At 40.3% G+C, this 26,942-nt stretch overlaps 26 non-coding genes and 30 pseudogenes across 26 annotated transcripts; all 56 read right to left on the bottom strand.

Annotated features, from left to right (window-relative positions):
- Positions 1–65: 65 nt before the first annotated feature.
- Positions 66–184, bottom strand: LOC146034717 (5S ribosomal RNA). Its single transcript, XR_014460121.1, has one exon. It is a non-coding gene; the product is annotated as a 5S ribosomal RNA (ribosomal RNA).
- Positions 185–529: 345 nt separating this feature from the next.
- On the bottom strand, positions 530–648 carry LOC146031953 (5S ribosomal RNA). The gene has a single exon (XR_014457404.1). It is a non-coding gene; the product is annotated as a 5S ribosomal RNA (ribosomal RNA).
- Positions 649–980: 332 nt separating this feature from the next.
- Positions 981–1,099, bottom strand: LOC146029454 (5S ribosomal RNA; annotated as a pseudogene).
- A 345-nt stretch (positions 1,100–1,444) lies between these two features.
- LOC146028427 (5S ribosomal RNA) lies at positions 1,445–1,563 on the bottom strand (annotated as a pseudogene).
- Positions 1,564–1,908: 345 nt separating this feature from the next.
- On the bottom strand, positions 1,909–2,027 carry LOC146028230 (5S ribosomal RNA; annotated as a pseudogene).
- A 345-nt stretch (positions 2,028–2,372) lies between these two features.
- Positions 2,373–2,491, bottom strand: LOC146029447 (5S ribosomal RNA; annotated as a pseudogene).
- A 345-nt stretch (positions 2,492–2,836) lies between these two features.
- Positions 2,837–2,955, bottom strand: LOC146033269 (5S ribosomal RNA). The gene has a single exon (XR_014458679.1). It is a non-coding gene; the product is annotated as a 5S ribosomal RNA (ribosomal RNA).
- A 345-nt stretch (positions 2,956–3,300) lies between these two features.
- Positions 3,301–3,419, bottom strand: LOC146032490 (5S ribosomal RNA). Its single transcript, XR_014457922.1, has one exon. It is a non-coding gene; the product is annotated as a 5S ribosomal RNA (ribosomal RNA).
- Positions 3,420–3,764: 345 nt separating this feature from the next.
- On the bottom strand, positions 3,765–3,883 carry LOC146035025 (5S ribosomal RNA). Its single transcript, XR_014460429.1, has one exon. It is a non-coding gene; the product is annotated as a 5S ribosomal RNA (ribosomal RNA).
- A 345-nt stretch (positions 3,884–4,228) lies between these two features.
- LOC146028231 (5S ribosomal RNA) lies at positions 4,229–4,347 on the bottom strand (annotated as a pseudogene).
- Positions 4,348–4,692: 345 nt separating this feature from the next.
- Positions 4,693–4,811, bottom strand: LOC146029656 (5S ribosomal RNA; annotated as a pseudogene).
- Positions 4,812–5,156: 345 nt separating this feature from the next.
- On the bottom strand, positions 5,157–5,275 carry LOC146033637 (5S ribosomal RNA). Its single transcript, XR_014459047.1, has one exon. It is a non-coding gene; the product is annotated as a 5S ribosomal RNA (ribosomal RNA).
- Positions 5,276–5,620: 345 nt separating this feature from the next.
- Positions 5,621–5,739, bottom strand: LOC146029762 (5S ribosomal RNA; annotated as a pseudogene).
- Positions 5,740–6,084: 345 nt separating this feature from the next.
- On the bottom strand, positions 6,085–6,203 carry LOC146027817 (5S ribosomal RNA; annotated as a pseudogene).
- A 345-nt stretch (positions 6,204–6,548) lies between these two features.
- Positions 6,549–6,667, bottom strand: LOC146033270 (5S ribosomal RNA). The gene has a single exon (XR_014458680.1). It is a non-coding gene; the product is annotated as a 5S ribosomal RNA (ribosomal RNA).
- Positions 6,668–7,012: 345 nt separating this feature from the next.
- LOC146027793 (5S ribosomal RNA) lies at positions 7,013–7,131 on the bottom strand (annotated as a pseudogene).
- Positions 7,132–7,477: 346 nt separating this feature from the next.
- LOC146033629 (5S ribosomal RNA) lies at positions 7,478–7,596 on the bottom strand. The gene has a single exon (XR_014459038.1). It is a non-coding gene; the product is annotated as a 5S ribosomal RNA (ribosomal RNA).
- A 345-nt stretch (positions 7,597–7,941) lies between these two features.
- LOC146028872 (5S ribosomal RNA) lies at positions 7,942–8,060 on the bottom strand (annotated as a pseudogene).
- A 345-nt stretch (positions 8,061–8,405) lies between these two features.
- Positions 8,406–8,524, bottom strand: LOC146034846 (5S ribosomal RNA). Its single transcript, XR_014460249.1, has one exon. It is a non-coding gene; the product is annotated as a 5S ribosomal RNA (ribosomal RNA).
- Positions 8,525–8,869: 345 nt separating this feature from the next.
- LOC146027618 (5S ribosomal RNA) lies at positions 8,870–8,988 on the bottom strand. The gene has a single exon (XR_014455010.1). It is a non-coding gene; the product is annotated as a 5S ribosomal RNA (ribosomal RNA).
- Positions 8,989–9,335: 347 nt separating this feature from the next.
- On the bottom strand, positions 9,336–9,454 carry LOC146032475 (5S ribosomal RNA). Its single transcript, XR_014457908.1, has one exon. It is a non-coding gene; the product is annotated as a 5S ribosomal RNA (ribosomal RNA).
- A 344-nt stretch (positions 9,455–9,798) lies between these two features.
- On the bottom strand, positions 9,799–9,917 carry LOC146029717 (5S ribosomal RNA; annotated as a pseudogene).
- Positions 9,918–10,262: 345 nt separating this feature from the next.
- LOC146027997 (5S ribosomal RNA) lies at positions 10,263–10,381 on the bottom strand (annotated as a pseudogene).
- Positions 10,382–10,727: 346 nt separating this feature from the next.
- On the bottom strand, positions 10,728–10,846 carry LOC146029365 (5S ribosomal RNA; annotated as a pseudogene).
- Positions 10,847–11,190: 344 nt separating this feature from the next.
- Positions 11,191–11,309, bottom strand: LOC146034434 (5S ribosomal RNA). Its single transcript, XR_014459840.1, has one exon. It is a non-coding gene; the product is annotated as a 5S ribosomal RNA (ribosomal RNA).
- Positions 11,310–11,641: 332 nt separating this feature from the next.
- On the bottom strand, positions 11,642–11,760 carry LOC146029539 (5S ribosomal RNA; annotated as a pseudogene).
- Positions 11,761–12,105: 345 nt separating this feature from the next.
- Positions 12,106–12,224, bottom strand: LOC146029491 (5S ribosomal RNA; annotated as a pseudogene).
- A 345-nt stretch (positions 12,225–12,569) lies between these two features.
- LOC146033712 (5S ribosomal RNA) lies at positions 12,570–12,688 on the bottom strand. The gene has a single exon (XR_014459121.1). It is a non-coding gene; the product is annotated as a 5S ribosomal RNA (ribosomal RNA).
- A 345-nt stretch (positions 12,689–13,033) lies between these two features.
- Positions 13,034–13,152, bottom strand: LOC146033271 (5S ribosomal RNA). The gene has a single exon (XR_014458681.1). It is a non-coding gene; the product is annotated as a 5S ribosomal RNA (ribosomal RNA).
- A 1,399-nt stretch (positions 13,153–14,551) lies between these two features.
- On the bottom strand, positions 14,552–14,670 carry LOC146035026 (5S ribosomal RNA). The gene has a single exon (XR_014460430.1). It is a non-coding gene; the product is annotated as a 5S ribosomal RNA (ribosomal RNA).
- Positions 14,671–15,015: 345 nt separating this feature from the next.
- LOC146028683 (5S ribosomal RNA) lies at positions 15,016–15,134 on the bottom strand (annotated as a pseudogene).
- A 345-nt stretch (positions 15,135–15,479) lies between these two features.
- LOC146029492 (5S ribosomal RNA) lies at positions 15,480–15,598 on the bottom strand (annotated as a pseudogene).
- Positions 15,599–15,936: 338 nt separating this feature from the next.
- Positions 15,937–16,055, bottom strand: LOC146034983 (5S ribosomal RNA). The gene has a single exon (XR_014460387.1). It is a non-coding gene; the product is annotated as a 5S ribosomal RNA (ribosomal RNA).
- Positions 16,056–16,400: 345 nt separating this feature from the next.
- Positions 16,401–16,519, bottom strand: LOC146028684 (5S ribosomal RNA; annotated as a pseudogene).
- A 345-nt stretch (positions 16,520–16,864) lies between these two features.
- LOC146029493 (5S ribosomal RNA) lies at positions 16,865–16,983 on the bottom strand (annotated as a pseudogene).
- A 345-nt stretch (positions 16,984–17,328) lies between these two features.
- Positions 17,329–17,447, bottom strand: LOC146033713 (5S ribosomal RNA). Its single transcript, XR_014459122.1, has one exon. It is a non-coding gene; the product is annotated as a 5S ribosomal RNA (ribosomal RNA).
- Positions 17,448–17,792: 345 nt separating this feature from the next.
- Positions 17,793–17,911, bottom strand: LOC146033272 (5S ribosomal RNA). Its single transcript, XR_014458682.1, has one exon. It is a non-coding gene; the product is annotated as a 5S ribosomal RNA (ribosomal RNA).
- A 345-nt stretch (positions 17,912–18,256) lies between these two features.
- Positions 18,257–18,375, bottom strand: LOC146035027 (5S ribosomal RNA). The gene has a single exon (XR_014460431.1). It is a non-coding gene; the product is annotated as a 5S ribosomal RNA (ribosomal RNA).
- Positions 18,376–18,720: 345 nt separating this feature from the next.
- Positions 18,721–18,839, bottom strand: LOC146029127 (5S ribosomal RNA; annotated as a pseudogene).
- A 345-nt stretch (positions 18,840–19,184) lies between these two features.
- On the bottom strand, positions 19,185–19,303 carry LOC146029496 (5S ribosomal RNA; annotated as a pseudogene).
- Positions 19,304–19,648: 345 nt separating this feature from the next.
- Positions 19,649–19,767, bottom strand: LOC146028409 (5S ribosomal RNA; annotated as a pseudogene).
- Positions 19,768–20,112: 345 nt separating this feature from the next.
- LOC146028685 (5S ribosomal RNA) lies at positions 20,113–20,231 on the bottom strand (annotated as a pseudogene).
- A 345-nt stretch (positions 20,232–20,576) lies between these two features.
- LOC146029497 (5S ribosomal RNA) lies at positions 20,577–20,695 on the bottom strand (annotated as a pseudogene).
- A 345-nt stretch (positions 20,696–21,040) lies between these two features.
- Positions 21,041–21,159, bottom strand: LOC146029498 (5S ribosomal RNA; annotated as a pseudogene).
- Positions 21,160–21,504: 345 nt separating this feature from the next.
- Positions 21,505–21,623, bottom strand: LOC146033714 (5S ribosomal RNA). Its single transcript, XR_014459123.1, has one exon. It is a non-coding gene; the product is annotated as a 5S ribosomal RNA (ribosomal RNA).
- A 345-nt stretch (positions 21,624–21,968) lies between these two features.
- LOC146033273 (5S ribosomal RNA) lies at positions 21,969–22,087 on the bottom strand. Its single transcript, XR_014458683.1, has one exon. It is a non-coding gene; the product is annotated as a 5S ribosomal RNA (ribosomal RNA).
- Positions 22,088–22,432: 345 nt separating this feature from the next.
- Positions 22,433–22,551, bottom strand: LOC146028049 (5S ribosomal RNA; annotated as a pseudogene).
- Positions 22,552–22,896: 345 nt separating this feature from the next.
- On the bottom strand, positions 22,897–23,015 carry LOC146028386 (5S ribosomal RNA; annotated as a pseudogene).
- Positions 23,016–23,360: 345 nt separating this feature from the next.
- On the bottom strand, positions 23,361–23,479 carry LOC146033275 (5S ribosomal RNA). The gene has a single exon (XR_014458684.1). It is a non-coding gene; the product is annotated as a 5S ribosomal RNA (ribosomal RNA).
- Positions 23,480–23,824: 345 nt separating this feature from the next.
- LOC146027794 (5S ribosomal RNA) lies at positions 23,825–23,943 on the bottom strand (annotated as a pseudogene).
- Positions 23,944–24,289: 346 nt separating this feature from the next.
- Positions 24,290–24,408, bottom strand: LOC146033630 (5S ribosomal RNA). Its single transcript, XR_014459039.1, has one exon. It is a non-coding gene; the product is annotated as a 5S ribosomal RNA (ribosomal RNA).
- A 345-nt stretch (positions 24,409–24,753) lies between these two features.
- Positions 24,754–24,872, bottom strand: LOC146033276 (5S ribosomal RNA). Its single transcript, XR_014458685.1, has one exon. It is a non-coding gene; the product is annotated as a 5S ribosomal RNA (ribosomal RNA).
- A 345-nt stretch (positions 24,873–25,217) lies between these two features.
- On the bottom strand, positions 25,218–25,336 carry LOC146027795 (5S ribosomal RNA; annotated as a pseudogene).
- A 346-nt stretch (positions 25,337–25,682) lies between these two features.
- On the bottom strand, positions 25,683–25,801 carry LOC146033631 (5S ribosomal RNA). The gene has a single exon (XR_014459040.1). It is a non-coding gene; the product is annotated as a 5S ribosomal RNA (ribosomal RNA).
- Positions 25,802–26,146: 345 nt separating this feature from the next.
- LOC146027712 (5S ribosomal RNA) lies at positions 26,147–26,265 on the bottom strand. Its single transcript, XR_014455099.1, has one exon. It is a non-coding gene; the product is annotated as a 5S ribosomal RNA (ribosomal RNA).
- A 345-nt stretch (positions 26,266–26,610) lies between these two features.
- LOC146029499 (5S ribosomal RNA) lies at positions 26,611–26,729 on the bottom strand (annotated as a pseudogene).
- Between the last annotated feature and the right edge of the window lie 213 nt (positions 26,730–26,942).

The raw sequence follows: 26,942 nt of genomic DNA on the forward strand, positions 1-26,942 counted from the left end.
TAAAAAGAAAAAGTTTCCAATTTAAATAGCTAGAGAATAAAAACAATTTGCCAGTAATGTGAAAAAACCTACAGCACCTGGAGTTCTCATGTGGTCTCCCACCCAAGTACTAACCAGGCCCAATATTGCTTAGCTTCCAAGATCAGACGAGATTGGGCCTATCCAATGTGGTATGGCTGTAGGCGAGATAAAGGCAATTTTTTGCCCTCTTCTACTTCTATCACCAGGTAAGCTAATACAAAAGTTTCCTAACTGTATTGGCTTACTGAAAAAAATCATGTGTTGGTAATGTAAAAAGACCTACAGGACATGATATTAGCAGGGGGTCTTAAATTAAACTACTAAAGAGGCTCAACACTGTTTAGCTGCCAAAAGCAGTTGGAATTGGCCCTAAACAGTGTGGTAAGTCTTTAGGTGATGGCTATTGTGTCTGTTTGACCTCTTCCAAATGTCTGTGCTGGCAATAAAAAGAAAAAGTTTCCAATTTAAATAGCTAGAGAATAAAAACAATTTGCCAGTAATGTGAAAAAACCTACAGCACCTGGTGTTCCCATGTGGTCTCCCACCCAAGTACTAACCAGGCCCAACACTGCTTAGCTTCCAAGATCAGATGAGATTGGGCCTATTCAATGTGGTATGGCTGTAGGTGAGATACAGGCACTTTTTTGCCCTTTTCTACTTCTATCACCAGGTAAGCTAATACAAAAGTTTCCTAACTATATTGGCTTACTGAAAAAAATCATGTGTTGGTAATGTAAAAAGACCTACAGGACATGATATTAGCAGGGGGTCTTAAATTAAACTACTAAAGAGGCTCAACACTGTTAAGCTGCCAAAATACATAAACAGTGTGGTAAGTCTTTAGGTGATGGCTATTGTGTCTGTTTGACCTCTTCCAAATGTCTGTGCTGGCAATAAAAAGAAAAAGTTTCCAATTTAAATAGCTAGAGAATAAAAACAATTTGCCAGTAATGTGAAAAGACCTAGACCATCTGGTGTTCCCATGTGGTCTCCCACCCAAGTACTAACCAGGCCCAACACTGCTTAGCTTCCAAGATCAGACAAGATTGGGCCTATCCAATGTGGTATGGCTGTAGGCGAGATAAAGGCACTTTTTTGCCCTCTTCTACTTCTATCACAAGGTAAGCTAATACAAAAGTTTCCTAACTGTATTGGCTTACTGAAAAAAATCATGTGTTGGTAATGTAAAAAGACCTACAGGACATGATATTAGCAGGGGGTCTTAAATTAAACTACTAAAGAGGCTCAACACTGTTTAGCTGCCAAAAGCAGTTGGAATTGGGCCTAAACAGTGTGGTAAGTCTTTAGGTGATGGCTATTGTGTCTGTTTGACCTCTTCCAAATATCTGTACTGGCAATAAAAAGAAAAAGTTTCCAATTTAAATAGCTAGAGAATAAAAACAATTTGCCAGTAATTTGAAAAAACCTACAGCACCTGGAGTTCTCATGTGGTCTCCCACCCAAGTACTAACCAGGGCTAACACTGCTTAGCTTCCAAGATCAGACGAGATTGGGCCTATCCAATGTGGTATGGCTGTAGGCGAGATAAAGGCACTTTTTTGCCCTCTTCTACTTCTATCACCAGGTAAGCTAATACAAAAGTTTCCTAACTGTATTGGCTTACTGAAAAAAATCATGTGTTGGTAATGTAAAAAGACCTACAGGACATGATATTAGCAGGGGGTCTTAAATTAAACTACTAAAGAGGCTCAACACTGTTTAGCTGCCAAAAGCAGTTGGAATTGGCCCTAAACAGTGTGGTAAGTCTTTAGGTGATGGCTATTGTGTCTGTTTGACCTCTTCCAAATGTCTGTGCTGGCAATAAAAAGAAAAAGTTTCCAATTTAAATAGCTAGAGAATAAAAACAATTTGCCAGTAATGCGAAAAGACCTAGAGCATCTGGTGTTCCCATGTGGTCTCCCACCCAAGTACTAACCAGGCCCAACACTGCTTAGCTTCCAAGATCAGACGAGATTGGGCCTATTCAATGTGGTATGGCTGTAGGTGAGATACAGGCACTTTTTTGCCCTCTTCTACTTCTATCACCAGGTAAGCTAATACAAAAGTTTCCTAACTGTATTGGCTTACTGAAAAAAATCATGTGTTGGTAATGTAAAAAGACCTACAGGACATGATATTAGCAGGGGGTCTTAAATTAAACTACTAAAGAGGCTCAACACTGTTAAGCTGCCAAAAGCAGTTGGAATTGGGCCTAAACAGTGTGGTAAATCTTTAGGTGATGGCTATTGTGTCTGTTTGACCTCTTCCAAATGTCTGTGCTGGCAATAAAAAGAAAAAGTTTCCAATTTAAATAGCTAGAGAATAAAAACAATTTTCCAGTAATGTGAAAAAACCTACAGCACCTGGTGTTTCCATGTGGTCTCCCACCCAAGTACTAACCAGGCTCAACACTGATTAGCTTCCAAGATCAGGCGAGATTGGGCCTATCCAATGTGGTATAGCTGTATGTGAGATAAAGGCACTTTTTTGCCCACTTCTACTTCTATCACCAGGTAAGCTAATAAAAAAGTTTCCTAACTGTATTGGCTTACTGAAAAAAATCATGTGTTGGTAATGTAAAAAGACCTACAGGACATGATATTAGCAGGGGGTCTTAAATTAAACTACTAAAGAGGCTCAACACTGTTTAGCTGCCAAAAGCATTTGGAATTGGGCCTAAATAGTGTGGTAAGTCTTTAGGTGATGGCTATTGTGTCTGTTTGACCTCTTCCAAATGTCTGTACTGGCAATAGAAAGGAAAAGTTTCCAATTTAAATAGCTAGAGAATAAAAACAATTTGCAAGTAATGTGAAAAAACCTACAGCACCTGGTGTTCCCATGTGGTCTCCCACCCAAGTACTAACCAGGCCCAACACTGCTTAGCTTCCAAGATCAGACGAGATTGGGCCTATCCAATGTGGTATGGCTGTAGGCGAGATAAAGGCACTTTTTTGCCCTCTTCTACTTCTATCACAAGGTAAGCTAATACAAAAGTTTCCTAACTGTATTGGCTTACTGAAAAAAATCATGTGTTGGTAATGTAAAAAGACCTACAGGACATGATATTAGCAGGGGGTCTTAAATTAAACTACTAAAGAGGCTCAACACTGTTTAGCTGCCAAAAGCAGTTGGAATTGGGCCTAAACAGTGTGGTAAGTCTTTAGGTGATGGCTATTGTGTCTGTTTGACCTCTTCAAAATGTCTGTACTGGCAATAGAAAGGAAAAGTTTCCAATTTAAATAGCTAGAGAATAAAAACAATTTGCAAGTAATGTGAAAAAACCTACAGCACCTGGTGTTCCCATGTGGTCTCCCACCCAAGTACTAACCAGGCCCAACACTGCTTAGCTTCCAAGATCAGACGAGATTGGGCCTATCCAATGTGGTATGGCTGTAGGTGAGATAAAGGCACTTTTTTGCCCTCTTCTACTTCTATCACAAGGTAAGCTAATACAAAAGTTTCCTAACTATATTGGCTTACTGAAAAAATTCATGTGTTGGTAATGTAAAAAGACCTACAGGACATGATATTAGCAGGGGGTCTTAAATTAAACTACTAAAGAGGCTCAACACTGTTTAGCTGCCAAAAGCAGTTGGAATTGGGCCTAAACAGTGTGGTAAGTCTTTAGGTGATGGCTATTGTGTCTGTTTGACCGCTTCCAAATGTCTGTGCTGGCAATAAAAAGAAAAAGTTTCCAATTTAAATAGCTAGAGAATAAAATCAATTTGCCAGTAATGTGAAAAAACCTACAGCACCAGGTGTTCCCATGTGGTCTCCCACCCAAGTACTAACCAGTCCCAACACTGCTTAGCTTCCAAGATCAGACGAGATTGGGCCTATCCAATGTGGTATGGCTGTAGGTGAGATACAGGCTCTTTTTTGCCCTCTTCTACTTCTATCACCAAGTAAGCTAATAAAAAAGTTTCCTAACTGTATTGGCTTACTGAAAAAAATTATGTGTTGGTAACGTAAAAAGACCTACAGGACATGATATTAGCAGGGGGTCTTAAATTAAACTACTAAAGAGGCTCAACACTGTTTAGCTGCCAAAAGCAGTTGGAATTGGCCCTAAACAGTGTGGTAAGTCTTTAGGTGATGGCTATTGTGTCTGTTTTACCTCTTCCAAATGTCTGTGCTGGCAATAAAAATAAAAAGTTTCCAATTTAAATAGCTAGAGAATAAAAACAATTTGCCAGTAATGCGAAAAGACCTAGAGCATCTGGTGTTCCCATGTGGTCTCCCACCCAAGTACTAACCAGGCCCAACACTGCTTAGCTTCCAAGATCAGACGAGATTGGGCCTATTCAATGTGGTATGGCTGTAGGTGAGATACAGGCACTTTTTTGCCCTCTTCTACTTCTATCACCAGGTAAGCTAATACAAAAGTTTCCTAACTGTATTGGCTTACTGAAAAAAATCATGTGTTGGTAATGTAAAAAGACCTACAGGACATGATATTAGCAGGGGGTCTTAAATTAAACTACTAAAGAGGCTCAACACTGTTAAGCTGCCAAAAGCAGTTGGAATTGGGCCTAAACAGTGTGGTAAGTCTTTAGGTGATGGCTATTGTGTCTGTTTGACCTCTTCCAAATGTCTGTGCTGGCAATAAAAAGAAAAAGTTTCCAATTTAAATAGCTAGAGAATAAAAACAATTTTCCAGTAATGTGAAAAAACCTACAGCACCTGGTGTTTCCATGTGGTCTCCCACCCAAGTACTAACCAGGCTCAACACTGATTAGCTTCCAAGATCAGGCAAGATTGGGCCTATCCAATGTGGTATAGCTGTATGTGAGATAAAGGCACTTTTTTGCCCACTTCTACTTCTATCACCAGGTAAGCTAATAAAAAAGTTTCCTAACTGTATTGGCTTACTGAAAAAAATCATGTGTTGGTAATGTAAAAAGACCTACAGGACATGATATTAGCAGGGGGTCTTAAATTAAACTACTAAAGAGGCTCAACACTGTTTAGCTGCCAAAAGCATTTGGAATTGGGCCTAAATAGTGTGGTAAGTCTTTAGGTGATGGCTATTGTGTCTGTTTGACCTCTTCCAAATGTCTGTACTGGCAATAGAAAGGAAAAGTTTCCAATTTAAATAGCTAGAGAATAAAAACACTTTGCAAGTAATGTGAAAAAACCTACAGCACCTGGTGTTCTCATGTGGTCTCCCACCCAAGTACTAACCAGGCCCAACACTGCTTAGCTTCCAAGATCAGACGAGATTGGGCCTATCCAATGTGGTATGGCTGTAGGCGAGATAAAGGCACTTTTTTGCCCTTTTCTACTTCTATCACAAGGTAAGCTAATACAAAAGTTTCCTAACTGTATTGGCTTACTGAAAAAAATCATGTGTTGGTAATGTAAAAAGACCTACAGGACATGATATTAGCAGGGGGTCTTAAATTAAACTACTAAAGAGGCTCAACACTGTTTAGCTGCCAAAAGCAGTTGGAATTGGGCCTAAACAGTGTGGTAAGTCTTTAGGTGATGGCTATTGTGTCTGTTTGACCTCTTCCAAATGTCTGTGCTGGCAATAAAAAGAAAAAGTTTCCAATTTAAATAGCTAGAGAATAAAAACAATTTTCCAGTAATGTGAAAAAACCTACAGCACCTGGTGTTTCCATGTGGTCTCCCACCCAAGTACTAACCAGGCTCAACACTGATTAGCTTCCAAGATCAGGCAAGATTGGGCCTATCGAATGTGGTATAGCTGTATGTGAGATAAAGGCACTTTTTTGCCCACTTCTACTTCTATCACCAGGTAAGCTAATAAAAAAGTTTCCTAACTGTATTGGCTTACTGAAAAAAATCATGTGTTGGTAATGTAAAAAGACCTACAGGACATGATATTAGCAGGGGGTCTTAAATTAAACTACTAAAGAGGCTCAACACTGTTTAGCTGCCAAAAGCATTTGGAATTGGGCCTAAATAGTGTGGTAAGTCTTTAGGTGATGGCTATTGTGTCTGTTTGACCTCTTCCAAATGTCTGTACTGGCAATAGAAAGGAAAAGTTTCCAATTTAAATAGCTAGAGAATAAAAACAATTTGCAAGTAATGTGAAAAAACCTACAGCACCTGGTGTTCCCATGTGGTCTCCCACCCAAGTACTAACCAGGCCCAACACTGCTTAGCTTCCAAGATAAGACGAGATTGGGCCTATCCAATGTGGTATGGCTGTAGGCGAGATAAAGGCAGTTTTTTGCCCTCTTCTACTTCTATCACAAGGTAAGCTAATACAAAAGTTTCCTAACTGTATTGGCTTACTGAAAAAAATCATGTGTTGGTAATGTAAAAAGACCTACAGGACATGATATTAGCAGGGGGTCTTAAATTAAACTACTAAAGAGGCTCAACACTGTTTAGCTGCCAAAAGCAGTTGGAATTGGGCCTAAACAGTGTGGTAAGTCTTTAGGTGATGGCTATTGTGTCTGTTTGACCTCTTCCAAATGTCTGTACTGGCAATAGAAAGGAAAAGTTTCCAATTTAAATAGCTAGAGAATAAAAACAATTTGCAAGTAATGTGAAAAAACCTACAGCACCTGGTGTTCCCATGTGGTCTCCCACCCAAGTACTAACCAGGCCCAACACTGCTTAGCTTCCAAGATCAGACGAGATTGGGCCTATCCAATGTGGTATGGCTGTAGGCGAGATAAAGGCACTTTTTTGCCCTCTTCTACTGCTATCACAAGGTAAGCTAATACAAAAGTTTCCTAACTGTATTGGCTTACTGAAAAAAATCATGTGTTGGTAATGTAAAAAGACCTACAGGACATGATATTAGCAGGGGGTCTTAAATTAAACTACTAAAGAGGCTCAACACTGTTTAGCTGCCAAAAGCAGTTGGAATTGGGCCTAAACAGTGTGGTAAGTCTTTAGGTGATGGCTATTGTGTCTGTTTGACCTCTTCCAAATGTCTGTGCTGGCAATAAAAAGAAAAAGTTTCCAATTTAAATAGCTAGAGAATAAAATAAATTTGCCAGTAATGTGAAAAAACCTACAGCACCAGGTGTTCCCATGTGGTCTCCCACCCAAGTACTAACCAGTCCCAACACTGCTTAGCTTCCAAGATCAGACGAGATTAGGCCTATCCAATGTGGTATGGCTGTAGGTGAGAAACATGCACTTTTTTGCCCTCTTCTACTTCTATCACCAAGCAAGCTAATAAAAAAGTTTCCTAACTGTATTGGCTTACTGAAAAAAAATCATGTGTTGGTAATGTAAAAAGACCTACAGGACATGATATTAGCAGGGGGTCTTAAATTAAACTACTAAAGAGGCTCAACACTGTTTAGCTGCCAAAAGCAGTTGGAATTGGGCCTAAACAGTGTGGTAAATCTTTAGGTGATGGCTATTGTGTCTGTTTGACCTCTTCCAAATGTCTGTACTGGCAATAGAAAGGAAAAGTTTCCAATTTAAATAGCTAGAGAATAAAAACAATTTGCAAGTAATGTGAAAAAACCTACAGCACCTGGTGTTCCCACGTGGTCTCCCACCCAAGTACTAACCAGGACCAACATTGCTTAGCTTCCAAGATCAGACGAGATTGGGCCTATCCAATGTGGTATGGCTGTAGGTGAGATACAGGTACTTTTTTGCCCTCTTCTACTTCTATCACCAGGTAAGCTAATAAAAAAGTTTCCTAACTGTATTGGCTTACTAAAAAAAATCATGTGTTGGTAATGTAAAAAGACCTACAGGACATGATATTAGCAGGGGGTCTTAAATTAAACTACTAAAGATTCTCAACACTGTTTAGCTGCCAAAAGCAGTTGGAATTGGGCCTAAACAGTGTGGTAAGTCTTTAGGTGATGGCTATTGTGTCTGTTTGACCTCTTCCAAATGTCTGTGCTGGCAATAAAAAGAAAAAGTTTCCAATTTAAATAGCTAGAGAATAAAAACAATTTGCCAGTAATGTGAAAAAACCTTCAGCACCTGGTGTTCCCATGTGGTATCCCACCCAAGTACTAACCAGGCCCAACACTGCTTAGCTTCCAAGATCAGACGAGATTGGGCCTATCCAATGTATTATGGCTGTAGGTGAGATAAAGGCACTTTTTTGCCCTCTTCTACTTCTATCACCAGGTAAGCTAATAAAAAAGTTTCCTAACTGTATTGGCTTACTGAAAAAAATCATGTGTTGGTAATGTAAAAAGACCTACAGAACATGATATTAGCAGGTGGTCTTAAATTAAACTACTAAAGAGGCTCAACACTGTTTAGCTGCCAAAAGCATTTGGAATTGGGCCTAGACAGTGTGGTAAGTCTTTAGGTGATGGCTATTGTGTCTGTTTGACCTCTTCCAAATGTCAGTGCTGGCAATAAAAAGAAAAAGTTTCCAATTTAAATAGCTAGAGAATAAAAACAATTTGCCAGTAATGTGAAAAAACCTACAGCACCTGGTGTTCCCATGTGGTCCCCCACCTAAGTACTAACCAAGCCCAACACTGCTTAGCTTCCAAGATCGGTTGAGATTGGGCCTATCCAATGTGGTATGGCTGTAGGTGAGATAAAGTCACTTTTTTGCCCTCTTCTACTTCTATCACCAGGTAAGCTAATACAAAAGTTTCCTAACTGTATTGGCTTACTGAAAAAAATCTTGTGTTGGTAATGTAAAAAGACCTACAGGACATGATATTAGCAGGGGGTCTTAAATTAAACTACTAAAGAGGCTCAACACTGTTTAGCTGCCAAAAGCAGTTGGAATTGGGACTAAACAGTGTGGTAAGTCTTTAGGTGATGGCTATTGTGTCTGTTTGACCTCTTCCAAATGTCTGTGCTTGCAATAAAATGAAAAAGTTTCCAATTTAAATAGCTAGAGAATAAAAACTATTTGCCAGTAATGTGAAAAAACCTACAGCACAAGGTGTTCCCATGTGGTCTCCCACCCAAGTACTAACCAGGCCCAACACTGCTTAGCTTCCAAGATCAGGCGAGATTGGGCTTATCCAATGTGGTATGGCTGTAGGTGAGATACAGGCACTTTTTTGCCCTCTTCTACTTCTATCACCATGTAAGCTAATAAAAAAGTTTCCTAACTGTATTGGCTTACTGAAAAAAAAACATGTGTTGGTAATGTAAAAAGACCTACAGGACATGATATTAGCAGGGGGTCTTAAATTAAACTACTAAAGAGGCTCAACACTGTTTAGCTGCCAAAAGCAGTTGGAATTGGGCCTAAACAGTGTGGTAAGTCTTTAGGTGATGGCTATTGTGTCTGTTTGACCTCTTCCAAATGTCTGTACTGGCAATAAAAAGAAAAAGTTTACAATTTAAATAGCTAGAGAATAAAAACAATTTGCCAGTAATGTGAAAAAAACCTACAGCACCTGGTGTTCCCATGTGGTCTCCCACCCAAGTACTAACCAGGCCCAACACTGCTTAGCTTCCAAGATCAGACGAGATTGGGCCTATTCAATGTGGTATGGCTGTAGGTGGGATACAGGCACTTTTTTCCATCTTCTACTTCTATCACCAGGTGAGCTAATACAAAAGTTTCATAACTGTATTGGCTTACTGAAAAAAATCATGTGTTGGTAATGTAAAAAGACCTACAGGACATGATATTAGCAGGGGGTCTTTAATTAAACTACTAAAGAGGCTCAACACTGTTTAGCTGCCAAAAGCAGTTGGAATTGGTCCTAAACATTGTGGTAAGTCTTTAGGTGATGGCGATTGTGTCTGTTTGACCTCTTCCAAATGTCTTTGCTTGCAATAAAATGAAAAAGTTTCCAATTTAAATAGCTAGAGAATAAAAACAATTTGCCAGTAATGTGAAAAAACCTGCAGCATCTGGTGTTCCCATGTGGTCTCCCACCCAAGTACTAACCAGGCCCAACACTGCTTAGCTTCGAAGATCAGACAAGATTGGGCCTATCCAATTTGGTATGGATGTAGGTGAGTTACAGGCACTTTTTTGCCCTATTCTACATCTATCACCAGGTAAGCTAATAAAAATGTTTCCTAACTGTATTGGCTTACTGAAAAAAATCATGTGTTGGTAATGTAAAAAGACTTACAGGACATGATGTTAGCAGGGGGTCTTAAATTAAACTACTAAAGAGGCTCAACACTGTTTAGCTGCCAAAAGCAGTTGGAATTGGGCCTAAACAGTGTGGTAAGTCTTTAGGTGATGGCTATTGTGTCTGTTTGACCTCTTCCAAATGTCTGTGGTGGCAATAAAAAGAAAAAGTTTACGATTTAAATAGCTAGAGAATAAAAACAATTTGCCAGTAATGTGAAAAAACCTACAGCACCAGGTGTTCCCATGTGGTCTCCCACCTAAGTACTAACCAGTCCCAACACTGCTTAGCTTCCAAGATCAGACGAGATTGGGCCTATCCAATGTGGTATTGCTGTAGGTGAGATACAGGCACTTTTTTGCCCTTTTCTACTTCTATCACCAGGTAAGCTAATAAAAAAGTTTCCTAACTGTATTGGCTTACTGAAAAAAAATTAATGTGTTGGTAATGTAAAAAGACCTACAGGACATGATATTAGCAGGGGGTCTTAAATTAAACTACTAAAGAGGCTCAACACTGTTTTGCTGCCAAAAGCAGTTGGAATTGGGCCTAAACAGTGTGGTAAGACTTTAGGTGATGGCTATTGTGTCTGTTTGACCTCTTCCAAATGTCTGTACTGGCAATAAAAAGAAAAAGTTTCCAATTTAAATAGCTAGAGAATAAAAACAATTTGCCAGTAATGTGAAAAACCTACAGCACCTGTTGTTCCCATGTGGTCTCCCACCCAAGTACTAACCAAGCCCAACACTGCTTAGCTTCCAAGATCAGCCAAGATTGGGCCTATCCAATGTGGTATGTCTATAGGTGAGATACAGGCACTTTTTTGCCCTCTTCTACTTCTATCACCAGGTAAGCTAATAAAAAAGTTTCCTAACTGTATTGGCTTACTAAAAAAATCTTGTGTTGGTAATGTAAAAAGACCTAAAGGACATGATATTAGCAGGGGGTCCTAAATTAAACTACTAAAGAGGCTCAACACTGTTTAGCTGCCAAAAGCAGTTGGAATTGGGCCTAAACAGTGTGGTAAGTCTTTAGGTGATGGCTATTGTGTCTGTTTGACCTCTTCCAAATGTCTGTGCTGGCAATAAAAAGAAAAAGTTTCCAATTAAAATAGCTAGAGAATAAAAACAATTTGCCAGTAATGTGAAAAGACCTAGAGCACCTGGTGTTCCCATGTGGTCTCCCACCCAAGTACTAACCAGGCCCAACACTGCTTAGCTTCCAAGATCAGATGAGATTGGGCCTATTCAATGTGGTATGGCTGTAGGTGAGATACAGGCACTTTTTTGCCCTTTTCTACTTCTATCACCAGGTAAGCTAATACAAAAGTTTCCTAACTGTATTGGCTTACTGAAAAAAATCATGTGTTGGTAATGTAAAAAGACCTACAGGACATGATATTAGCAGGGGGTCTTAAATTAAACTACTAAAGAGGCTCAACACTGTTAAGCTGCCAAAATACATAAACAGTGTGGTAAGTCTTTAGGTGATGGCTATTGTGTCTGTTTGACCTCTTCCAAATGTCTGTGCTGGCAATAAAAAGAAAAAGTTTCCAATTTAAATAGCTAGAGAATAAAAACAATTTGCCAGTAATGTGAAAAGACCTAGACCATCTGGTGTTCCCATGTGGTCTCCCACCCAAGTACTAACCAGGCCCAACACTGCTTAGCTTCCAAGATCAGACAAGATTGGGCCTATCCAATGTAGTATGGCTGTAGGTGAGATTCAGGCACTTTTTTGCCCTCTTCTACTTCTATCACCAGGTAAGCTAATAAAAAAGTTTCCTAACTGTATTGGCTTACTGAAAAAAATCATGTGTTGGTAATGTAAAAAGACCTACAGGACATGATATTAGCAGGGGGTCTTAAATTAAACTACTAAAGAGGCTCAACACTGTTAAGCTGCCAAAAGCAGTTGGAATTGGGCCTAAACAGTGTGGTAAATCTTTAGGTGATGGCTATTGTGTCTGTTTGACCTCTTCCAAATGTCTGTGCTGGCAATAAAAAGAAAAAGTTTCCAATTTAAATAGCTAGAGAATAAAAACAATTTTCCAGTAATGTGAAAAAACCTACAGCACCTGGTGTTTCCATGTGGTCTCCCACCCAAGTACTAACCAGGCTCAACACTGATTAGCTTCCAAGATCAGGCGAGATTGGGCCTATCCAATGTGGTATCGCTGTATGTGAGATAAAGGCACTTTTTTGCCCACTTCTACTTCTATCACCAGGTAAGCTAATAAAAAAGTTTCCTAACTGTATTGGCTTACTGAAAAAAATCATGTGTTGGTAATGTAAAAAGACCTACAGGACATGATATTAGCAGGGGGTCTTAAATTAAACTACTAAAGAGGCTCAACACTGTTTAGCTGCCAAAAGCATTTGGAATTGGGCCTAAATAGTGTGGTAAGTCTTTAGGTGATGGCTATTGTGTCTGTTTGACCTCTTCCAAATGTCTGTACTGGCAATAGAAAGGAAAAGTTTCCAATTTAAATAGCTAGAGAATAAAAACAATTTGCAAGTAATGTGAAAAAACCTACAGCACCTGGTGTTCCCATGTGGTCTCCCACCGAAGTACTAACCAGGCCCAACACTGCTTAGCTTCCAAGATCAGACGAGATTGGGCCTATCCAATGTGGTATGGCTGTAGGCGAGATAAAGGCACTTTTTTGCCCTCTTCTACTTCTATCACAAGGTAAGCTAATACAAAAGTTTCCTAACTGTATTGGCTTACTGAAAAAAATCATGTGTTGGTAATGTAAAAAGACCTACAGGACATGATATTAGCAGGGGGTCTTAAATTAAACTACTAAAGAGGCTCAACACTGTTTAGCTGCCAAAAGCAGTTGGAATTGGGCCTAAACAGTGTGGTAAGTCTTTAGGTGATGGCTATTGTGTCTGTTTGACCTCTTCCAAATGTCTGTACTGGCAATAGAAAGGAAAAGTTTCCAATTTAAATAGCTAGAGAATAAAAACAATTTGCAAGTAATGTGAAAAAACCTACAGCACCTGGTGTTCCCATGTGGTCTCCCACCCAAGTACTAACCAGGCCCAACACTGCTTAGCTTCCAAGATCAGACGAGATTGGGCCTATCCAATGTGGTATGGCTGTAGGCGAGATAAAGGCACTTTTTTGCCCTCTTCTACTTCTATCACAAGGTAAGCTAATACAAAAGTTTCCTAACTGTATTGGCTTACTGAAAAAAATCATGTGTTGGTAATGTAAAAAGACCTACAGGACATGATATTAGCAGGGGGTCTTAAATTAAACTACTAAAGAGGCTCAACACTGTTTAGCTGCCAAAAGCAGTTGGAATTGGGCCTAAACAGTGTGGTAAGTCTTTAGGTGATGGCTATTGTGTCTGTTTGACCGCTTCCAAATGTCTGTGCTGGCAATAAAAAGAAAAAGGGTACTTGTTTCCTATCTGGGCGCCCGTCGCGGGCATCGCGGGTACATTTATGCCTGCCCGCGACGCGACCGACGCGATGCCCGCGATTTTCCCATTGAAAACCATGTTAAACCTGAAAAATCGCGTCGGTCGCGTCGCGGCCGGCCATAAATGTACCCGCGATGCCCGCGACGCGATGCTCACGATTTCCCATAGGAATCAATGTTAAAAGCCGCGATGGACCCGATTTTACTGTTAAATGCCTCAATCCACCCGATTTGGCCATAGGAATCAATGTTAAATGGGCCACAGAGCCCATTAACCCTTAAATGTCCCCCCCAATTTTTGACGCCACCCCACGATCGACGCCAACCCGAAGCGTGGCGAGCGCAGCGAGCCCGCGAGGGGCGGCGGTACGCGTCCTCCGACCTTTTCATGCCCTACTATCCACTAGGGCGTGGTGTGAGAATATAATAGTGTGGCGAGCGCAGCGAGCCACCGAGCCCGAAGCGTGGCGAGCGCAGCGAGCCCCGCGAGGGGACGCGGATACCTTCACTGTGAAGGCCGCGAGGGGACGCGCATAATTGTGAAGGTATCCGCGTCCCCTCGCGGGGCTCGCTGCGCTCGCCACGCTTCGGGCTCGGTGGCTCGCTGCGCTCGCCACACTATTATATTCTCACACCACGCCCTAGTGGATAGGAGGGCATGAAAAGGTCGGAGGACGCGTACCGCCGCCCCTCGCGGGCTCGCTGCGCTCGCCACGCTTCGGGTTGGCGTCGATCGTGGTGTGGCGTCAAAAATTGGGGGGGACATTTAAGGGTTAATTGGGCCTAATTCAGGGTTAATATGGCCAAATCGGGTCAATTGAGCCATTTAACAGTGAAATCGCGGTCAATCAGCCTTTTTAACATTGTTCCCTATGGGAAAATCGCGGTGATCGCGGTCATCGCGGGCATCGCGACCATCCAATTTTACCCGCGATGCCCGCGATGACCGCGATCACCGCGATTTTTACCCCCGATCACCGCGATTTTGATCGTGGGCGCCCAGATAGGAAACAAGTACCAGAAAAAGTTTCCAATTTAAATAGCTAGAGAATAAAATCAATTTGCCAGTAATGTGAAAAAACCTACAGCACCAGGTGTTCCCATGTGGTCTCCCACCCAAGTACTAACCAGTCCCAACACTGCTTAGCTTCCAAGATCAGACGAGATTGGGCCTATCCAATGTGGTATGGCTGTAGGTGAGATACAGGCACTTTTTTGCCCTCTTCTACTTCTATCACCAAGTAAGCTAATAAAAAAGTTTCCTAACTGTATTGGCTTACTGAAAAAAATCATGTGTTGGTAATGTAAAAAGACCTACAGGACATGATATTAGCAGGGGGTCTTAAATTAAACTACTAAAGAGGCTCAACACTGTTTAGCTGCCAAAAGCAGTTGGAATTGGCCCTAAACAGTGTGGTAAGTCTTTAGGTGATGGCTATTGTGTCTGTTTTACCTCTTCCAAATGTCTGTGCTGGCAATAAAAATAAAAAGTTTCCAATTTAAATAGCTAGAGAATAAAAACAATTTGCCAGTAATGCGAAAAGACCTAAAGCATCTGGTGTTCCCATGTGGTCTCCCACCCAAGTACTAACCAGGCCCAACACTGCTTAGCTTCCAAGATCAGACAAGATTGGGCCTATCCAATGTGGTATGGCTGTAGGTGAGATTCAGGCATTTTTTTGCCCTCTTCTACTTCTATCACCAGGTAAGCTAATAAAAAAGTTTCCTAACTGTATTGGCTTACTGAAAAAAATCATGTGTTGGTAATGTAAAAAGACCTACAGGACATGATATTAGCAGGGGGTCTTAAATTAAACTACTAAAGAGGCTCAACACTGTTAAGCTGCCAAAAGCAGTTGGAATTGGGCCTAAACAGTGTGGTAAATCTTTAGGTGATGGCTATTGTGTCTGTTTGACCTCTTCCAAATGTCTGTGCTGGCAATAAAAAGAAAAAGTTTCCAATTTAAATAGCTAGAGAATAAAAACAATTTTCCAGTAATGTGAAAAAACCTACAGCACCTGGTGTTTCCATGTGGTCTCCCACCCAAGTACTAACCAGGCTCAACACTGATTAGCTTCCAAGATCAGGCGAGATTGGGCCTATCCAATGTGGTATCGCTGTATGTGAGATAAAGGCACTTTTTTGCCCACTTCTACTTCTATCACCAGGTAAGCTAATAAAAAAGTTTCCTAACTGTATTGGCTTACTGAAAAAAATCAGGTGTTGGTAATGTAAAAAGACCTACAGGACATGATATTAGCAGGGGGTCTTAAATTAAACTACTAAAGAGGCTCAACACTGTTTAGCTGCCAAAAGCAGTTGGAATTGGGCCTAAACAGTGTGGTAAGTCTTTAGGTGATGGCTATGTTTGACCTCTTCCAAATGTCTGTACTGGCAATAGAAAGGAAAAGTTTCCAATTTAAATAGCTAGAGAATAAAAACAATTTGCAAGTAATGTGAAAAAACCTACAGCACCTGGTGTTCCCATGTGGTCTCCCACCCAAGTACTAACCAGTCCCAACACTGCTTAGCTTCCAAGATCAGACGAGATTGGGCCTATCCAATGTGGTATGGCTGTAGGTGAGATACAGGCACTTTTTTGCCCTCTTCTACTTCTATCACCAAGTAAGCTAATAAAAAAGTTTCCTAACTGTATTGGCTTACTGAAAAAAATCATGTGTTGGTAATGTAAAAAGACCTACAGGACATGATATTAGCAGGGGGTCTTAAATTAAACTACTAAAGAGGCTCAACACTGTTTAGCTGCCAAAAGCAGTTGGAATTGGCCCTAAACAGTGTGGTAAGTCTTTAGGTGATGGCTATTGTGTCTGTTTTACCTCTTCCAAATGTCTGTGCTGGCAATAAAAATAAAAAGTTTCCAATTTAAATAGCTAGAGAATAAAAACAATTTGCCAGTAATGCGAAAAGACCTAAAGCATCTGGTGTTCCCATGTGGTCTCCCACCCAAGTACTAACCAGGCCCAACACTGCTTAGCTTCCAAGATCAGACAAGATTGGGCCTATCCAATGTGGTATGGCTGTAGGTGAGATTCAGGCACTTTTTTGCCCTCTTCTACTTCTATCACCAGGTAAGCTAATAAAAAAGTTTCCTAACTGTATTGGCTTACTGAAAAAAATCATGTGTTGGTAATGTAAAAAGACCTACAGGACATGATATTAGCAGGGGGTCTTAAATTAAACTACTAAAGAGGCTCAACACTGTTAAGCTGCCAAAAGCAGTTGGAATTGGGCCTAAACAGTGTGGTAAATCTTTAGGTGATGGCTATTGTGTCTGTTTGACCTCTTCCAAATGTCTGTGCTGGCAATAAAAAGAAAAAGTTTCCAATTTAAATAGCTAGAGAATAAAAACAATTTTCCAGTAATGTGAAAAAACCTACAGCACCTGGTGTTTCCATGTGGTCTCCCACCCAAGTACTAACCAGGCTCAACACTGATTAGCTTCCAAGATCAGGCGAGATTGGGCCTATCCAATGTGGTATCGCTGTATGTGAGATAAAGGCACTTTTTTGCCCACTTCTACTTCTATCACCAGGTAAGCTAATAAAAAAGTTTCCTAACTGTATTGGCTTACTGAAAAAAATCATGTGTTGGTAATGTAAAAAGACCTACAGGACATGATATTAGCAGGGGGTCTTAAATTAAACTACTAAAGAGGCTCAACACTGTTTAGCTGCCAAAAGCATTTGGAATTGGGCCTAAATAGTGTGGTAAGTCTTTAGGTGATGGCTATTGTGTCTGTTTGACCTCTTCCAAATGTCTGTACTGGCAATAGAAAGGAAAAGTTTCCAATTTAAATAGCTAGAGAATAAAAACAATTTGCAAGTAATGTGAAAAAACCTACAGCACCTGGTGTTCCCATGTGGTCTCCCACCGAAGTACTAACCAGGCCCAACACTGCTTAGCTTCCAAGATCAGACGAGATTGGGCCTATCCAATGTGGTATGGCTGTAGGCGAGATAAAGGCACTTTTTTGCCCTCTTCTACTTCTATCACAAGGTAAGCTAATACAAAAGTTTCCTAACTGTATTGGCTTACTGAAAAAAATCATGTGTTGGTAATGTAAAAAGACCTACAGGACATGATATTAGCAGGGGGTCTTAAATTAAACTACTAAAGAGGCTCAACACTGTTTAGCTGCCAAAAGCAGTTGGAATTGGGCCTAAACAGTGTGGTAAGTCTTTAGGTGATGGCTATTGTGTCTGTTTGACCTCTTCCAAATGTCTGTACTGGCAATAGAAAGGAAAAGTTTCCAATTTAAATAGCTAGAGAATAAAAACAATTTGCAAGTAATGTGAAAAAACCTACAGCACCTGGTGTTCCCATGTGGTCTCCCACCCAAGTACTAACCAGGCCCAACACTGCTTAGCTTCCAAGATCAGACGAGATTGGGCCTATCCAATGTGGTATGGCTGTAGGCGAGATAAAGGCACTTTTTTGCCCTCTTCTACTTCTATCACAAGGTAAGCTAATACAAAAGTTTCCTAACTGTATTGGCTTACTGAAAAAAATCATGTGTTGGTAATGTAAAAAGACCTACAGGACATGATATTAGCAGGGGGTCTTAAATTAAACTACTAAAGAGGCTCAACACTGTTTAGCTGCCAAAAGCAGTTGGAATTGGGCCTAAACAGTGTGGTAAGTCTTTAGGTGATGGCTATTGTGTCTGTTTGACCGCTTCCAAATGTCTGTGCTGGCAATAAAAAGAAAAAGTTTCCAATTTAAATAGCTAGAGAATAAAATCAATTTGCCAGTAATGTGAAAAAACCTACAGCACCAGGTGTTCCCATGTGGTCTCCCACCCAAGTACTAACCAGTCCCAACACTGCTTAGCTTCCAAGATCAGACGAGATTGGGCCTATCCAATGTGGTATGGCTGTAGGTGAGATACAGGCACTTTTTTGCCCTCTTCTACTTCTATCACCAAGTAAGCTAATAAAAAAGTTTCCTAACTGTATTGGCTTACTGAAAAAAATCATGTGTTGGTAATGTAAAAAGACCTACAGGACATGATATTAGCAGGGGGTCTTAAATTAAACTACTAAAGAGGCTCAACACTGTTTAGCTGCCAAAAGCAGTTGGAATTGGCCCTAAACAGTGTGGTAAGTCTTTAGGTGATGGCTATTGTGTCTGTTTTACCTCTTCCAAATGTCTGTGCTGGCAATAAAAATAAAAAGTTTCCAATTTAAATAGCTAGAGAATAAAAACAATTTGCCAGTAATGCGAAAAGACCTAAAGCATCTGGTGTTCCCATGTGGTCTCCCACCCAAGTACTAACCAGGCCCAACACTGCTTAGCTTCCAAGATCAGACAAGATTGGGCCTATCCAATGTGGTACGGCTGTAGGTGAGATTCAGGCACTTTTTTGCCCTCTTCTACTTCTATCACCAGGTAAGCTAATAAAAAAGTTTCCTAACTGTATTGGCTTACTGAAAAAAATCATGTGTTGGTAATGTAAAAAGACCTACAGGACATGATATTAGCAGGGGGTCTTAAATTAAACTACTAAAGAGGCTCAACACTGTTAAGCTGCCAAAAGCAGTTGGAATTGGGCCTAAACAGTGTGGTAAATCTTTAGGTGATGGCTATTGTGTCTGTTTGACCTCTTCCAAATGTCTGTGCTGGCAATAAAAAGAAAAAGTTTCCAATTTAAATAGCTAGAGAATAAAAACAATTTTCCAGTAATGTGAAAAAACCTACAGCACCTGGTGTTTCCATGTGGTCTCCCACCCAAGTACTAACCAGGCTCAACACTGATTAGCTTCCAAGATCAGGCGAGATTGGGCCTATCCAATGTGGTATCGCTGTATGTGAGATAAAGGCACTTTTTTGCCCACTTCTACTTCTATCACCAGGTAAGCTAATAAAAAAGTTTCCTAACTGTATTGGCTTACTGAAAAAAATCAGGTGTTGGTAATGTAAAAAGACCTACAGGACATGATATTAGCAGGGGGTCTTAAATTAAACTACTAAAGAGGCTCAACACTGTTTAGCTGCCAAAAGCAGTTGGAATTGGGCCTAAACAGTGTGGTAAGTCTTTAGGTGATGGCTATTGTGTCTGTTTGACCTCTTCCAAATGTCTGTACTGGCAATAGAAAGGAAAAGTTTCCAATTTAAATAGCTAGAGAATAAAAACAATTTGCAAGTAATGTGAAAAAACCTACAGCACCTGGTGTTACCATGTGGTCTCCCACCCAAGTACTAACCAGTCCCAACACTGCTTAGCTTCCAAGATCAGACGAGATTGGGCCTATCCAATGTGGTATGGCTGTAGGTGAGATACAGGCACTTTTTTACCCTCTTCTACTTCTATCACCAAGTAAGCTAATAAAAAAGTTTCCTAACTGTATTGGCTTACTGAAAAAAATCATGTGTTGGTAATGTAAAAAGACCTACAGGACATGATATTAGCAGGGGGTCTTAAATTAAACTACTAAAGAGGCTCAACACTGTTTAGCTGCCAAAAGCAGTTGGAATTGGCCCTAAACAGTGTGGTAAGTCTTTAGGTGATGGCTATTGTGTCTGTTTTACCTCTTCCAAATGTCTGTGCTGGCAATAAAAATAAAAAGTTTCCAATTTAAATAGCTAGAGAATAAAAACAATTTGCCAGTAATGCGAAAAGACCTAAAGCATCTGGTGTTCCCATGTGGTCTCCCACCCAAGTACTAACCAGGCCCAACACTGCTTAGCTTCCAAGATCAGACAAGATTGGGCCTATCCAATGTGGTATGGCTGTAGGTGAGATTCAGGCACTTTTTTGCCCTCTTCTACTTCTATCACCAGGTAAGCTAATAAAAAAGTTTCCTAACTGTATTGGCTTACTGAAAAAAATCATGTGTTGGTAATGTAAAAAGACCTACAGGACATGATATTAGCAGGGGGTCTTAAATTAAACTACTAAAGAGGCTCAACACTGTTAAGCTGCCAAAAGCAGTTGGAATTGGGCCTAAACAGTGTGGTAAATCTTTAGGTGATGGCTATTGTGTCTGTTTGACCTCTTCCAAATGTCTGTGCTGGCAATAAAAAGAAAAAGTTTCCAATTTAAATAGCTAGAGAATAAAAACAATTTTCCAGTAATGTGAAAAAACCTACAGCACCTGGTGTTTCCATGTGGTCTCCCACCCAAGTACTAACCAGGCTCAACACTGATTAGCTTCCAAGATCAGGCGAGATTGGGCCTATCCAATGTGGTATCGCTGTATGTGAGATAAAGGCACTTTTTTGCCCACTTCTACTTCTATCACCAGGTAAGCTAATAAAAAAGTTTCCTAACTGTATTGGCTTACTGAAAAAAATCATGTGTTGGTAATGTAAAAAGACCTACAGGACATGATATTAGCAGGGGGTCTTAAATTAAACTACTAAAGAGGCTCAACACTGTTAAGCTGCCAAAAGCAGTTGGAATTGGGCCTAAACAGTGTGGTAAATCTTTAGGTGATGGCTATTGTGTCTGTTTGACCTCTTCCAAATGTCTGTGCTGGCAATAAAAAGAAAAAGTTTCCAATTTAAATAGCTAGAGAATAAAAACAATTTTCCAGTAATGTGAAAAAACCTACAGCACCTGGTGTTTCCATGTGGTCTCCCACCCAAGTACTAACCAGGCTCAACACTGATTAGCTTCCAAGATCAGGCGAGATTGGGCCTATCCAATGTGGTATCGCTGTATGTGAGATAAAGGCACTTTTTTGCCCACTTCTACTTCTATCACCAGGTAAGCTAATAAAAAAGTTTCCTAACTGTATTGGCTTACTGAAAAAAATCATGTGTTGGTAATGTAAAAAGACCTACAGGACATGATATTAGCAGGGGGTCTTAAATTAAACTACTAAAGAGGCTCAACACTGTTTAGCTGCCAAAAGCATTTGGAATTGGGCCTAAATAGTGTGGTAAGTCTTTAGGTGATGGCTATTGTGTCTGTTTGACCTCTTCCAAATGTCTGTACTGGCAATAGAAAGGAAAAGTTTCCAATTTAAATAGCTAGAGAATAAAAACAATTTGCAAGTAATGTGAAAAAACCTACAGCACCTGGTGTTCCCATGTGGTCTCCCACCGAAGTACTAACCAGGCCCAACACTGCTTAGCTTCCAAGATCAGACGAGATTGGGCCTATCCAATGTGGTATGGCTGTAGGCGAGATAAAGGCACTTTTTTGCCCTCTTCTACTTCTATCACAAGGTAAGCTAATACAAAAGTTTCCTAACTGTATTGGCTTACTGAAAAAAATCATGTGTTGGTAATGTAAAAAGACCTACAGGACATGATATTAGCAGGGGGTCTTAAATTAAACTACTAAAGAGGCTCAACACTGTTTAGCTGCCAAAAGCAGTTGGAATTGGGCCTAAACAGTGTGGTAAGTCTTTAGGTGATGGCTATTGTGTCTGTTTGACCTCTTCCAAATGTCTGTACTGGCAATAGAAAGGAAAAGTTTCCAATTTAAATAGCTAGAGAATAAAAACAATTTGCAAGTAATGTGAAAAAACCTACAGCACCTGGTGTTCCCATGTGGTCTCCCACCCAAGTACTAACCAGGCCCAACACTGCTTAGCTTCCAAGATCAGACGAGATTGGGCCTATCCAATGTGGTATGGCTGTAGGCGAGATAAAGGCACTTTTTTGCCCTCTTCTACTTCTATCACAAGGTAAGCTAATACAAAAGTTTCCTAACTGTATTGGCTTACTGAAAAAAATCATGTGTTGGTAATGTAAAAAGACCTACAGGACATGATATTAGCAGGGGGTCTTAAATTAAACTACTAAAGAGGCTCAACACTGTTTAGCTGCCAAAAGCAGTTGGAATTGGGCCTAAACAGTGTGGTAAGTCTTTAGGTGATGGCTATTGTGTCTGTTTGACCGCTTCCAAATGTCTGTGCTGGCAATAAAAAGAAAAAGTTTCCAATTTAAATAGCTAGAGAATAAAATCAATTTGCCAGTAATGTGAAAAAACCTACAGCACCAGGTGTTCCCATGTGGTCTCCCACCCAAGTACTAACCAGTCCCAACACTGCTTAGCTTCCAAAATCAGACGAGATTGGGCCTATCCAATGTGGTATGGCTGTAGGTGAGATACAGGCACTTTTTTGCCCTCTTCTACTTCTATCACCAAGTAAGCTAATAAAAAAGTTTCCTAACTGTATTGGCTTACTGAAAAAAATCATGTGTTGATAATGTAAAAAGACCTACAGGACATGATATTAGCAGGGGGTCTTAAATTAAACTACTAAAGAGGCTCAACACTGTTTAGCTGCCAAAAGCAGTTGGAATTGGCCCTAAACAGTGTGGTAAGTCTTTAGGTGATGGCTATTGTGTCTGTTTTACCTCTTCCAAATGTCTGTGCTGGCAATAAAAATAAAAAGTTTCCAATTTAAATAGCTAGAGAATAAAAACAATTTGCCAGTAATGCGAAAAGACCTAAAGCATCTGGTGTTCCCATGTGGTCTCCCACCCAAGTACTAACCAGGCCCAACACTGCTTAGCTTCCAAGATCAGACGAGATTGGGCCTATCCAATGTGGTATGGCTGTAGGCGAGATAAAGGCACTTTTTTGCCCTCTTCTACTTCTATCACAAGGTAAGCTAATACAAAAGTTTCCTAACTGTATTGGCTTACTGAAAAAAATCATGTGTTGGTAATGTAAAAAGACCTACAGGACATGATATTAGCAGGGGGTCTTAAATTAAACTACTGAAGAGGCTCAACACTGTTTAGCTGCCAAAAGCAGTTGGAATTGGGCCTAAACAGTGTGGTAAGTCTTTAGGTGATGGCTATTGTGTCTGTTTGACCTCTTCCAAAAGTCTGTACTGGCAATAGAAAGGAAAAGTTTCCAATTTAAATAGCTAGAGAATAAAAACAATTTGCAAGTAATGTGAAAAAACCTACAGCACCTGGTGTTCCCATGTGGTCTCCCACCCAAGTACTAACCAGGCCCAACACTGCTTAGCTTCCAAGATCAGACGAGATTGGGCCTATCCAATGTGGTATGGCTGTAGGCGAGATAAAGGCACTTTTTTGCCCTCTTCTACTTCTATCACAAGGTAAGCTAATACAAAAGTTTCCTAACTGTATTGGCTTACTGAAAAAAATCATGTGTTGGTAATGTAAAAAGACCTACAGGACATGATATTAGCAGGGGGTCTTAAATTAAACTACTAAAGAGGCTCAACACTGTTTAGCTGCCAAAAGCAGTTGGAATTGGGCCTAAACAGTGTGGTAAGTCTTTAGGTGATGGCTATTGTGTCTGTTTGACCTCTTCCAAATGTCTGTGCTGGCAATAAAAAGAAAAAGTTTCCAATTTAAATAGCTAGAGAATAAAATAAATTTGCCAGTAATGTGAAAAAACCTACAGCACCAGGTGTTCCCATGTGGTCTCCCACCCAAGTACTAACCAGTCCCAACACTGCTTAGCTTCCAAGATCAGACGAGATTAGGCCTATCCAATGTGGTATGGCTGTAGGTGAGAAACATGCACTTTTTTGCCCTCTTCTACTTCTATCACCAAGTAAGCTAATAAAAAAGTTTCCTAACTGTATTGGCTTACTGAAAAAAAATCATGTGTTGGTAATGTAAAAAGACCTACAGGACATGATATTAGCAGGGGGTCTTAAATTAAACTACTAAAGAGGCTCAACACTGTTTAGCTGCCAAAAGCAGTTGGAATTGGGCCTAAACAGTGTGGTAAATCTTTAGGTGATGGCTATTGTGTCTGTTTGACCTCTTCCAAATGTCTGTACTGGCAATAGAAAGAAAAAGTTTCCAATTTAAATAGCTAGAGAATAAAAACAATTTGCCAGTAATGTGAAAAAACCTACAGCACCTGGTGTTCCCACGTGGTCTCCCACCCAAGTACTAACCAGGACCAACATTGCTTAGCTTCCAAGATCAGACGAGATTGGGCCTATCCAATGTGGTATGGCTGTAGGTGAGATACAGGTACTTTTTTGCCCTCTTCTACTTCTATCACCAGGTAAGCTAATAAAAAAGTTTCCTAACTGTATTGGCTTACTAAAAAAAATCATGTGTTGGTAATGTAAAAAGACCTACAGGACATGATATTACCAGGGGGTCTTAAATTAAACTACTAAAGATTCTCAACACTGTTTAGCTGCCAAAAGCAGTTGGAATTGGGCCTAAACAGTGTGGTAAGTCTTTAGGTGATGGCTATTGTGTCTGTTTGACCTCTTCCAAATGTCTGTGCTGGCAATAAAAAGAAAAAGTTTCCAATTTAAATAGCTAGAGAATAAAAACAATTTGCCAGTAATGTGAAAAAACCTACAGCACCTGGTGTTCCCATGTGGTCTCCCACCCAAGTACTAACCAGGCCCAACACTGCTTAGCTTCCAAGATCAGACGAGATTGGGCCTATCCAATGTGGTATGGCTGTAGGCGAGATAAAGGCACTTTTTTGCCCTCTTCTACTTCTATCACAAGGTAAGCTAATACAAAAGTTTAATAACTGTATTGGCTTACTGAAAAAAATCATGTGTTGGTAATGTAAAAAGACCTACAGGACATGATATTAGCAGGGGGTCTTAAATTAAACTACTAAAGAGGCTCAACACTGTTTAGCTGCCAAAAGCAGTTGGAATTGGGCCTAAACAGTGTGGTAAGTCTTTAGGTGATGGCTATTGTGTCTGTTTGACCTCTTCCAAATGTCTGTGCTGGCAATAAAAAGAAAAAGTTTCCAATTTAAATAGCTAGAGAATAAAATAAATTTGCCAGTAATGTGAAAAAACCTACAGCACCAGGTGTTCCCATGTGGTCTCCCACCCAAGTACTAACCAGTCCCAACACTGCTTAGCTTCCAAGATCAGACGAGATTAGGCCTATCCAATGTGGTATGGCTGTAGGTGAGAAACATGCACTTTTTTGCCCTCTTCTACTTCTATCACCAAGTAAGCTAATAAAAAAGTTTCCTAACTGTATTGGCTTACTGAAAAAAAATCATGTGTTGGTAATGTAAAAAGACCTACAGGACATGATATTAGCAGGGGGTCTTAAATTAAACTACTAAAGAGGCTCAACACTGTTTAGCTGCCAAAAGCAGTTGGAATTGGGCCTAAACAGTGTGGTAAATCTTTAGGTGATGGCTATTGTGTCTGTTTGACCTCTTCCAAATGTCTGTACTGGCAATAGAAAGAAAAAGTTTCCAATTTAAATAGCTAGAGAATAAAAACAATTTGCCAGTAATGTGAAAAAACCTACAGCACCTGGTGTTCCCACGTGGTCTCCCACCCAAGTACTAACCAGGACCAACATTGCTTAGCTTCCAAGATCAGACGAGATTGGGCCTATCCAATGTGGTATGGCTGTAGGTGAGATACAGGTACTTTTTTGCCCTCTTCTACTTCTATCACCAGGTAAGCTAATAAAAAAGTTTCCTAACTGTATTGGCTTACTAAAAAAAATCATGTGTTGGTAATGTAAAAAGACCTACAGGACATGATATTACCAGGGGGTCTTAAATTAAACTACTAAAGATTCTCAACACTGTTTAGCTGCCAAAAGCAGTTGGAATTGGGCCTAAACAGTGTGGTAAGTCTTTAGGTGATGGCTATTGTGTCTGTTTGACCTCTTCCAAATGTCTGTGCTGGCAATAAAAAGAAAAAGTTTCCAATTTAAATAGCTAGAGAATAAAAACAATTTGCCAGTAATGTGAAAAAACCTACAGCACCTGGTGTTCCCATGTGGTCTCCCACCCAAGTACTAACCAGGCCCAACACTGCTTAGCTTCCAAGATCAGACGAGATTGGGCCTATCCAATGTATTATGGCTGTAGGTGAGATAAAGGCACTTTTTTGCCCTCTTCTACTTCTATCACCAGGTAAGCTAATACAAAAGTTTCCTAACTTTATTGGCTTACTGAAAAAAATCATGTGTTGGTAATGTAAAAAGACCTATAGGACATGATATTAGCAGGGGGTCTTAAATTAAACTACTAAAGAGGCTCAACACTGTTTAGCTGCCAAAAGCAGTTGGAATTGGGCCTAGACAGTGTGGTAAGTCTTTAGGTGATGGCTATTGTGTCTGTTTGACCTCTTCCAAATGTCAGTGCTGGCAATAAAAAGAAAAAGTTTCCAATTTAAATAGCTAGAGAATAAAAACAATTTTCCAGTAATGTGAAAAAACCTACAGCACCTGGTGTTTCCATGTGGTCTCCCACCCAAGTACTAACCAGGCTCAACACTGATTAGCTTCCAAGATCAGGCGAGATTGGGCCTATCCAATGTGGTATCGCTGTATGTGAGATAAAGGCACTTTTTTGCCCACTTCTACTTCTATCACCAGGTAAGCTAATAAAAAAGTTTCCTAACTGTATTGGCTTACTGAAAAAAATCATGTGTTGGTAATGTAAAAAGACCTACAGGACATGATATTAGCAGGGGGTCTTAAATTAAACTACTAAAGAAGCTCAACACTGTTAAGCTGCCAAAAGCAGTTGGAATTGGGCCTAAACA

The sequence above is a fragment of the Crinia signifera genome, chromosome 8 (genome assembly GCF_055691185.1).
Source record: "Crinia signifera chromosome 8, ASM5569118v1, whole genome shotgun sequence".
Taxonomy (NCBI): domain Eukaryota; kingdom Metazoa; phylum Chordata; class Amphibia; order Anura; family Myobatrachidae; genus Crinia; species Crinia signifera.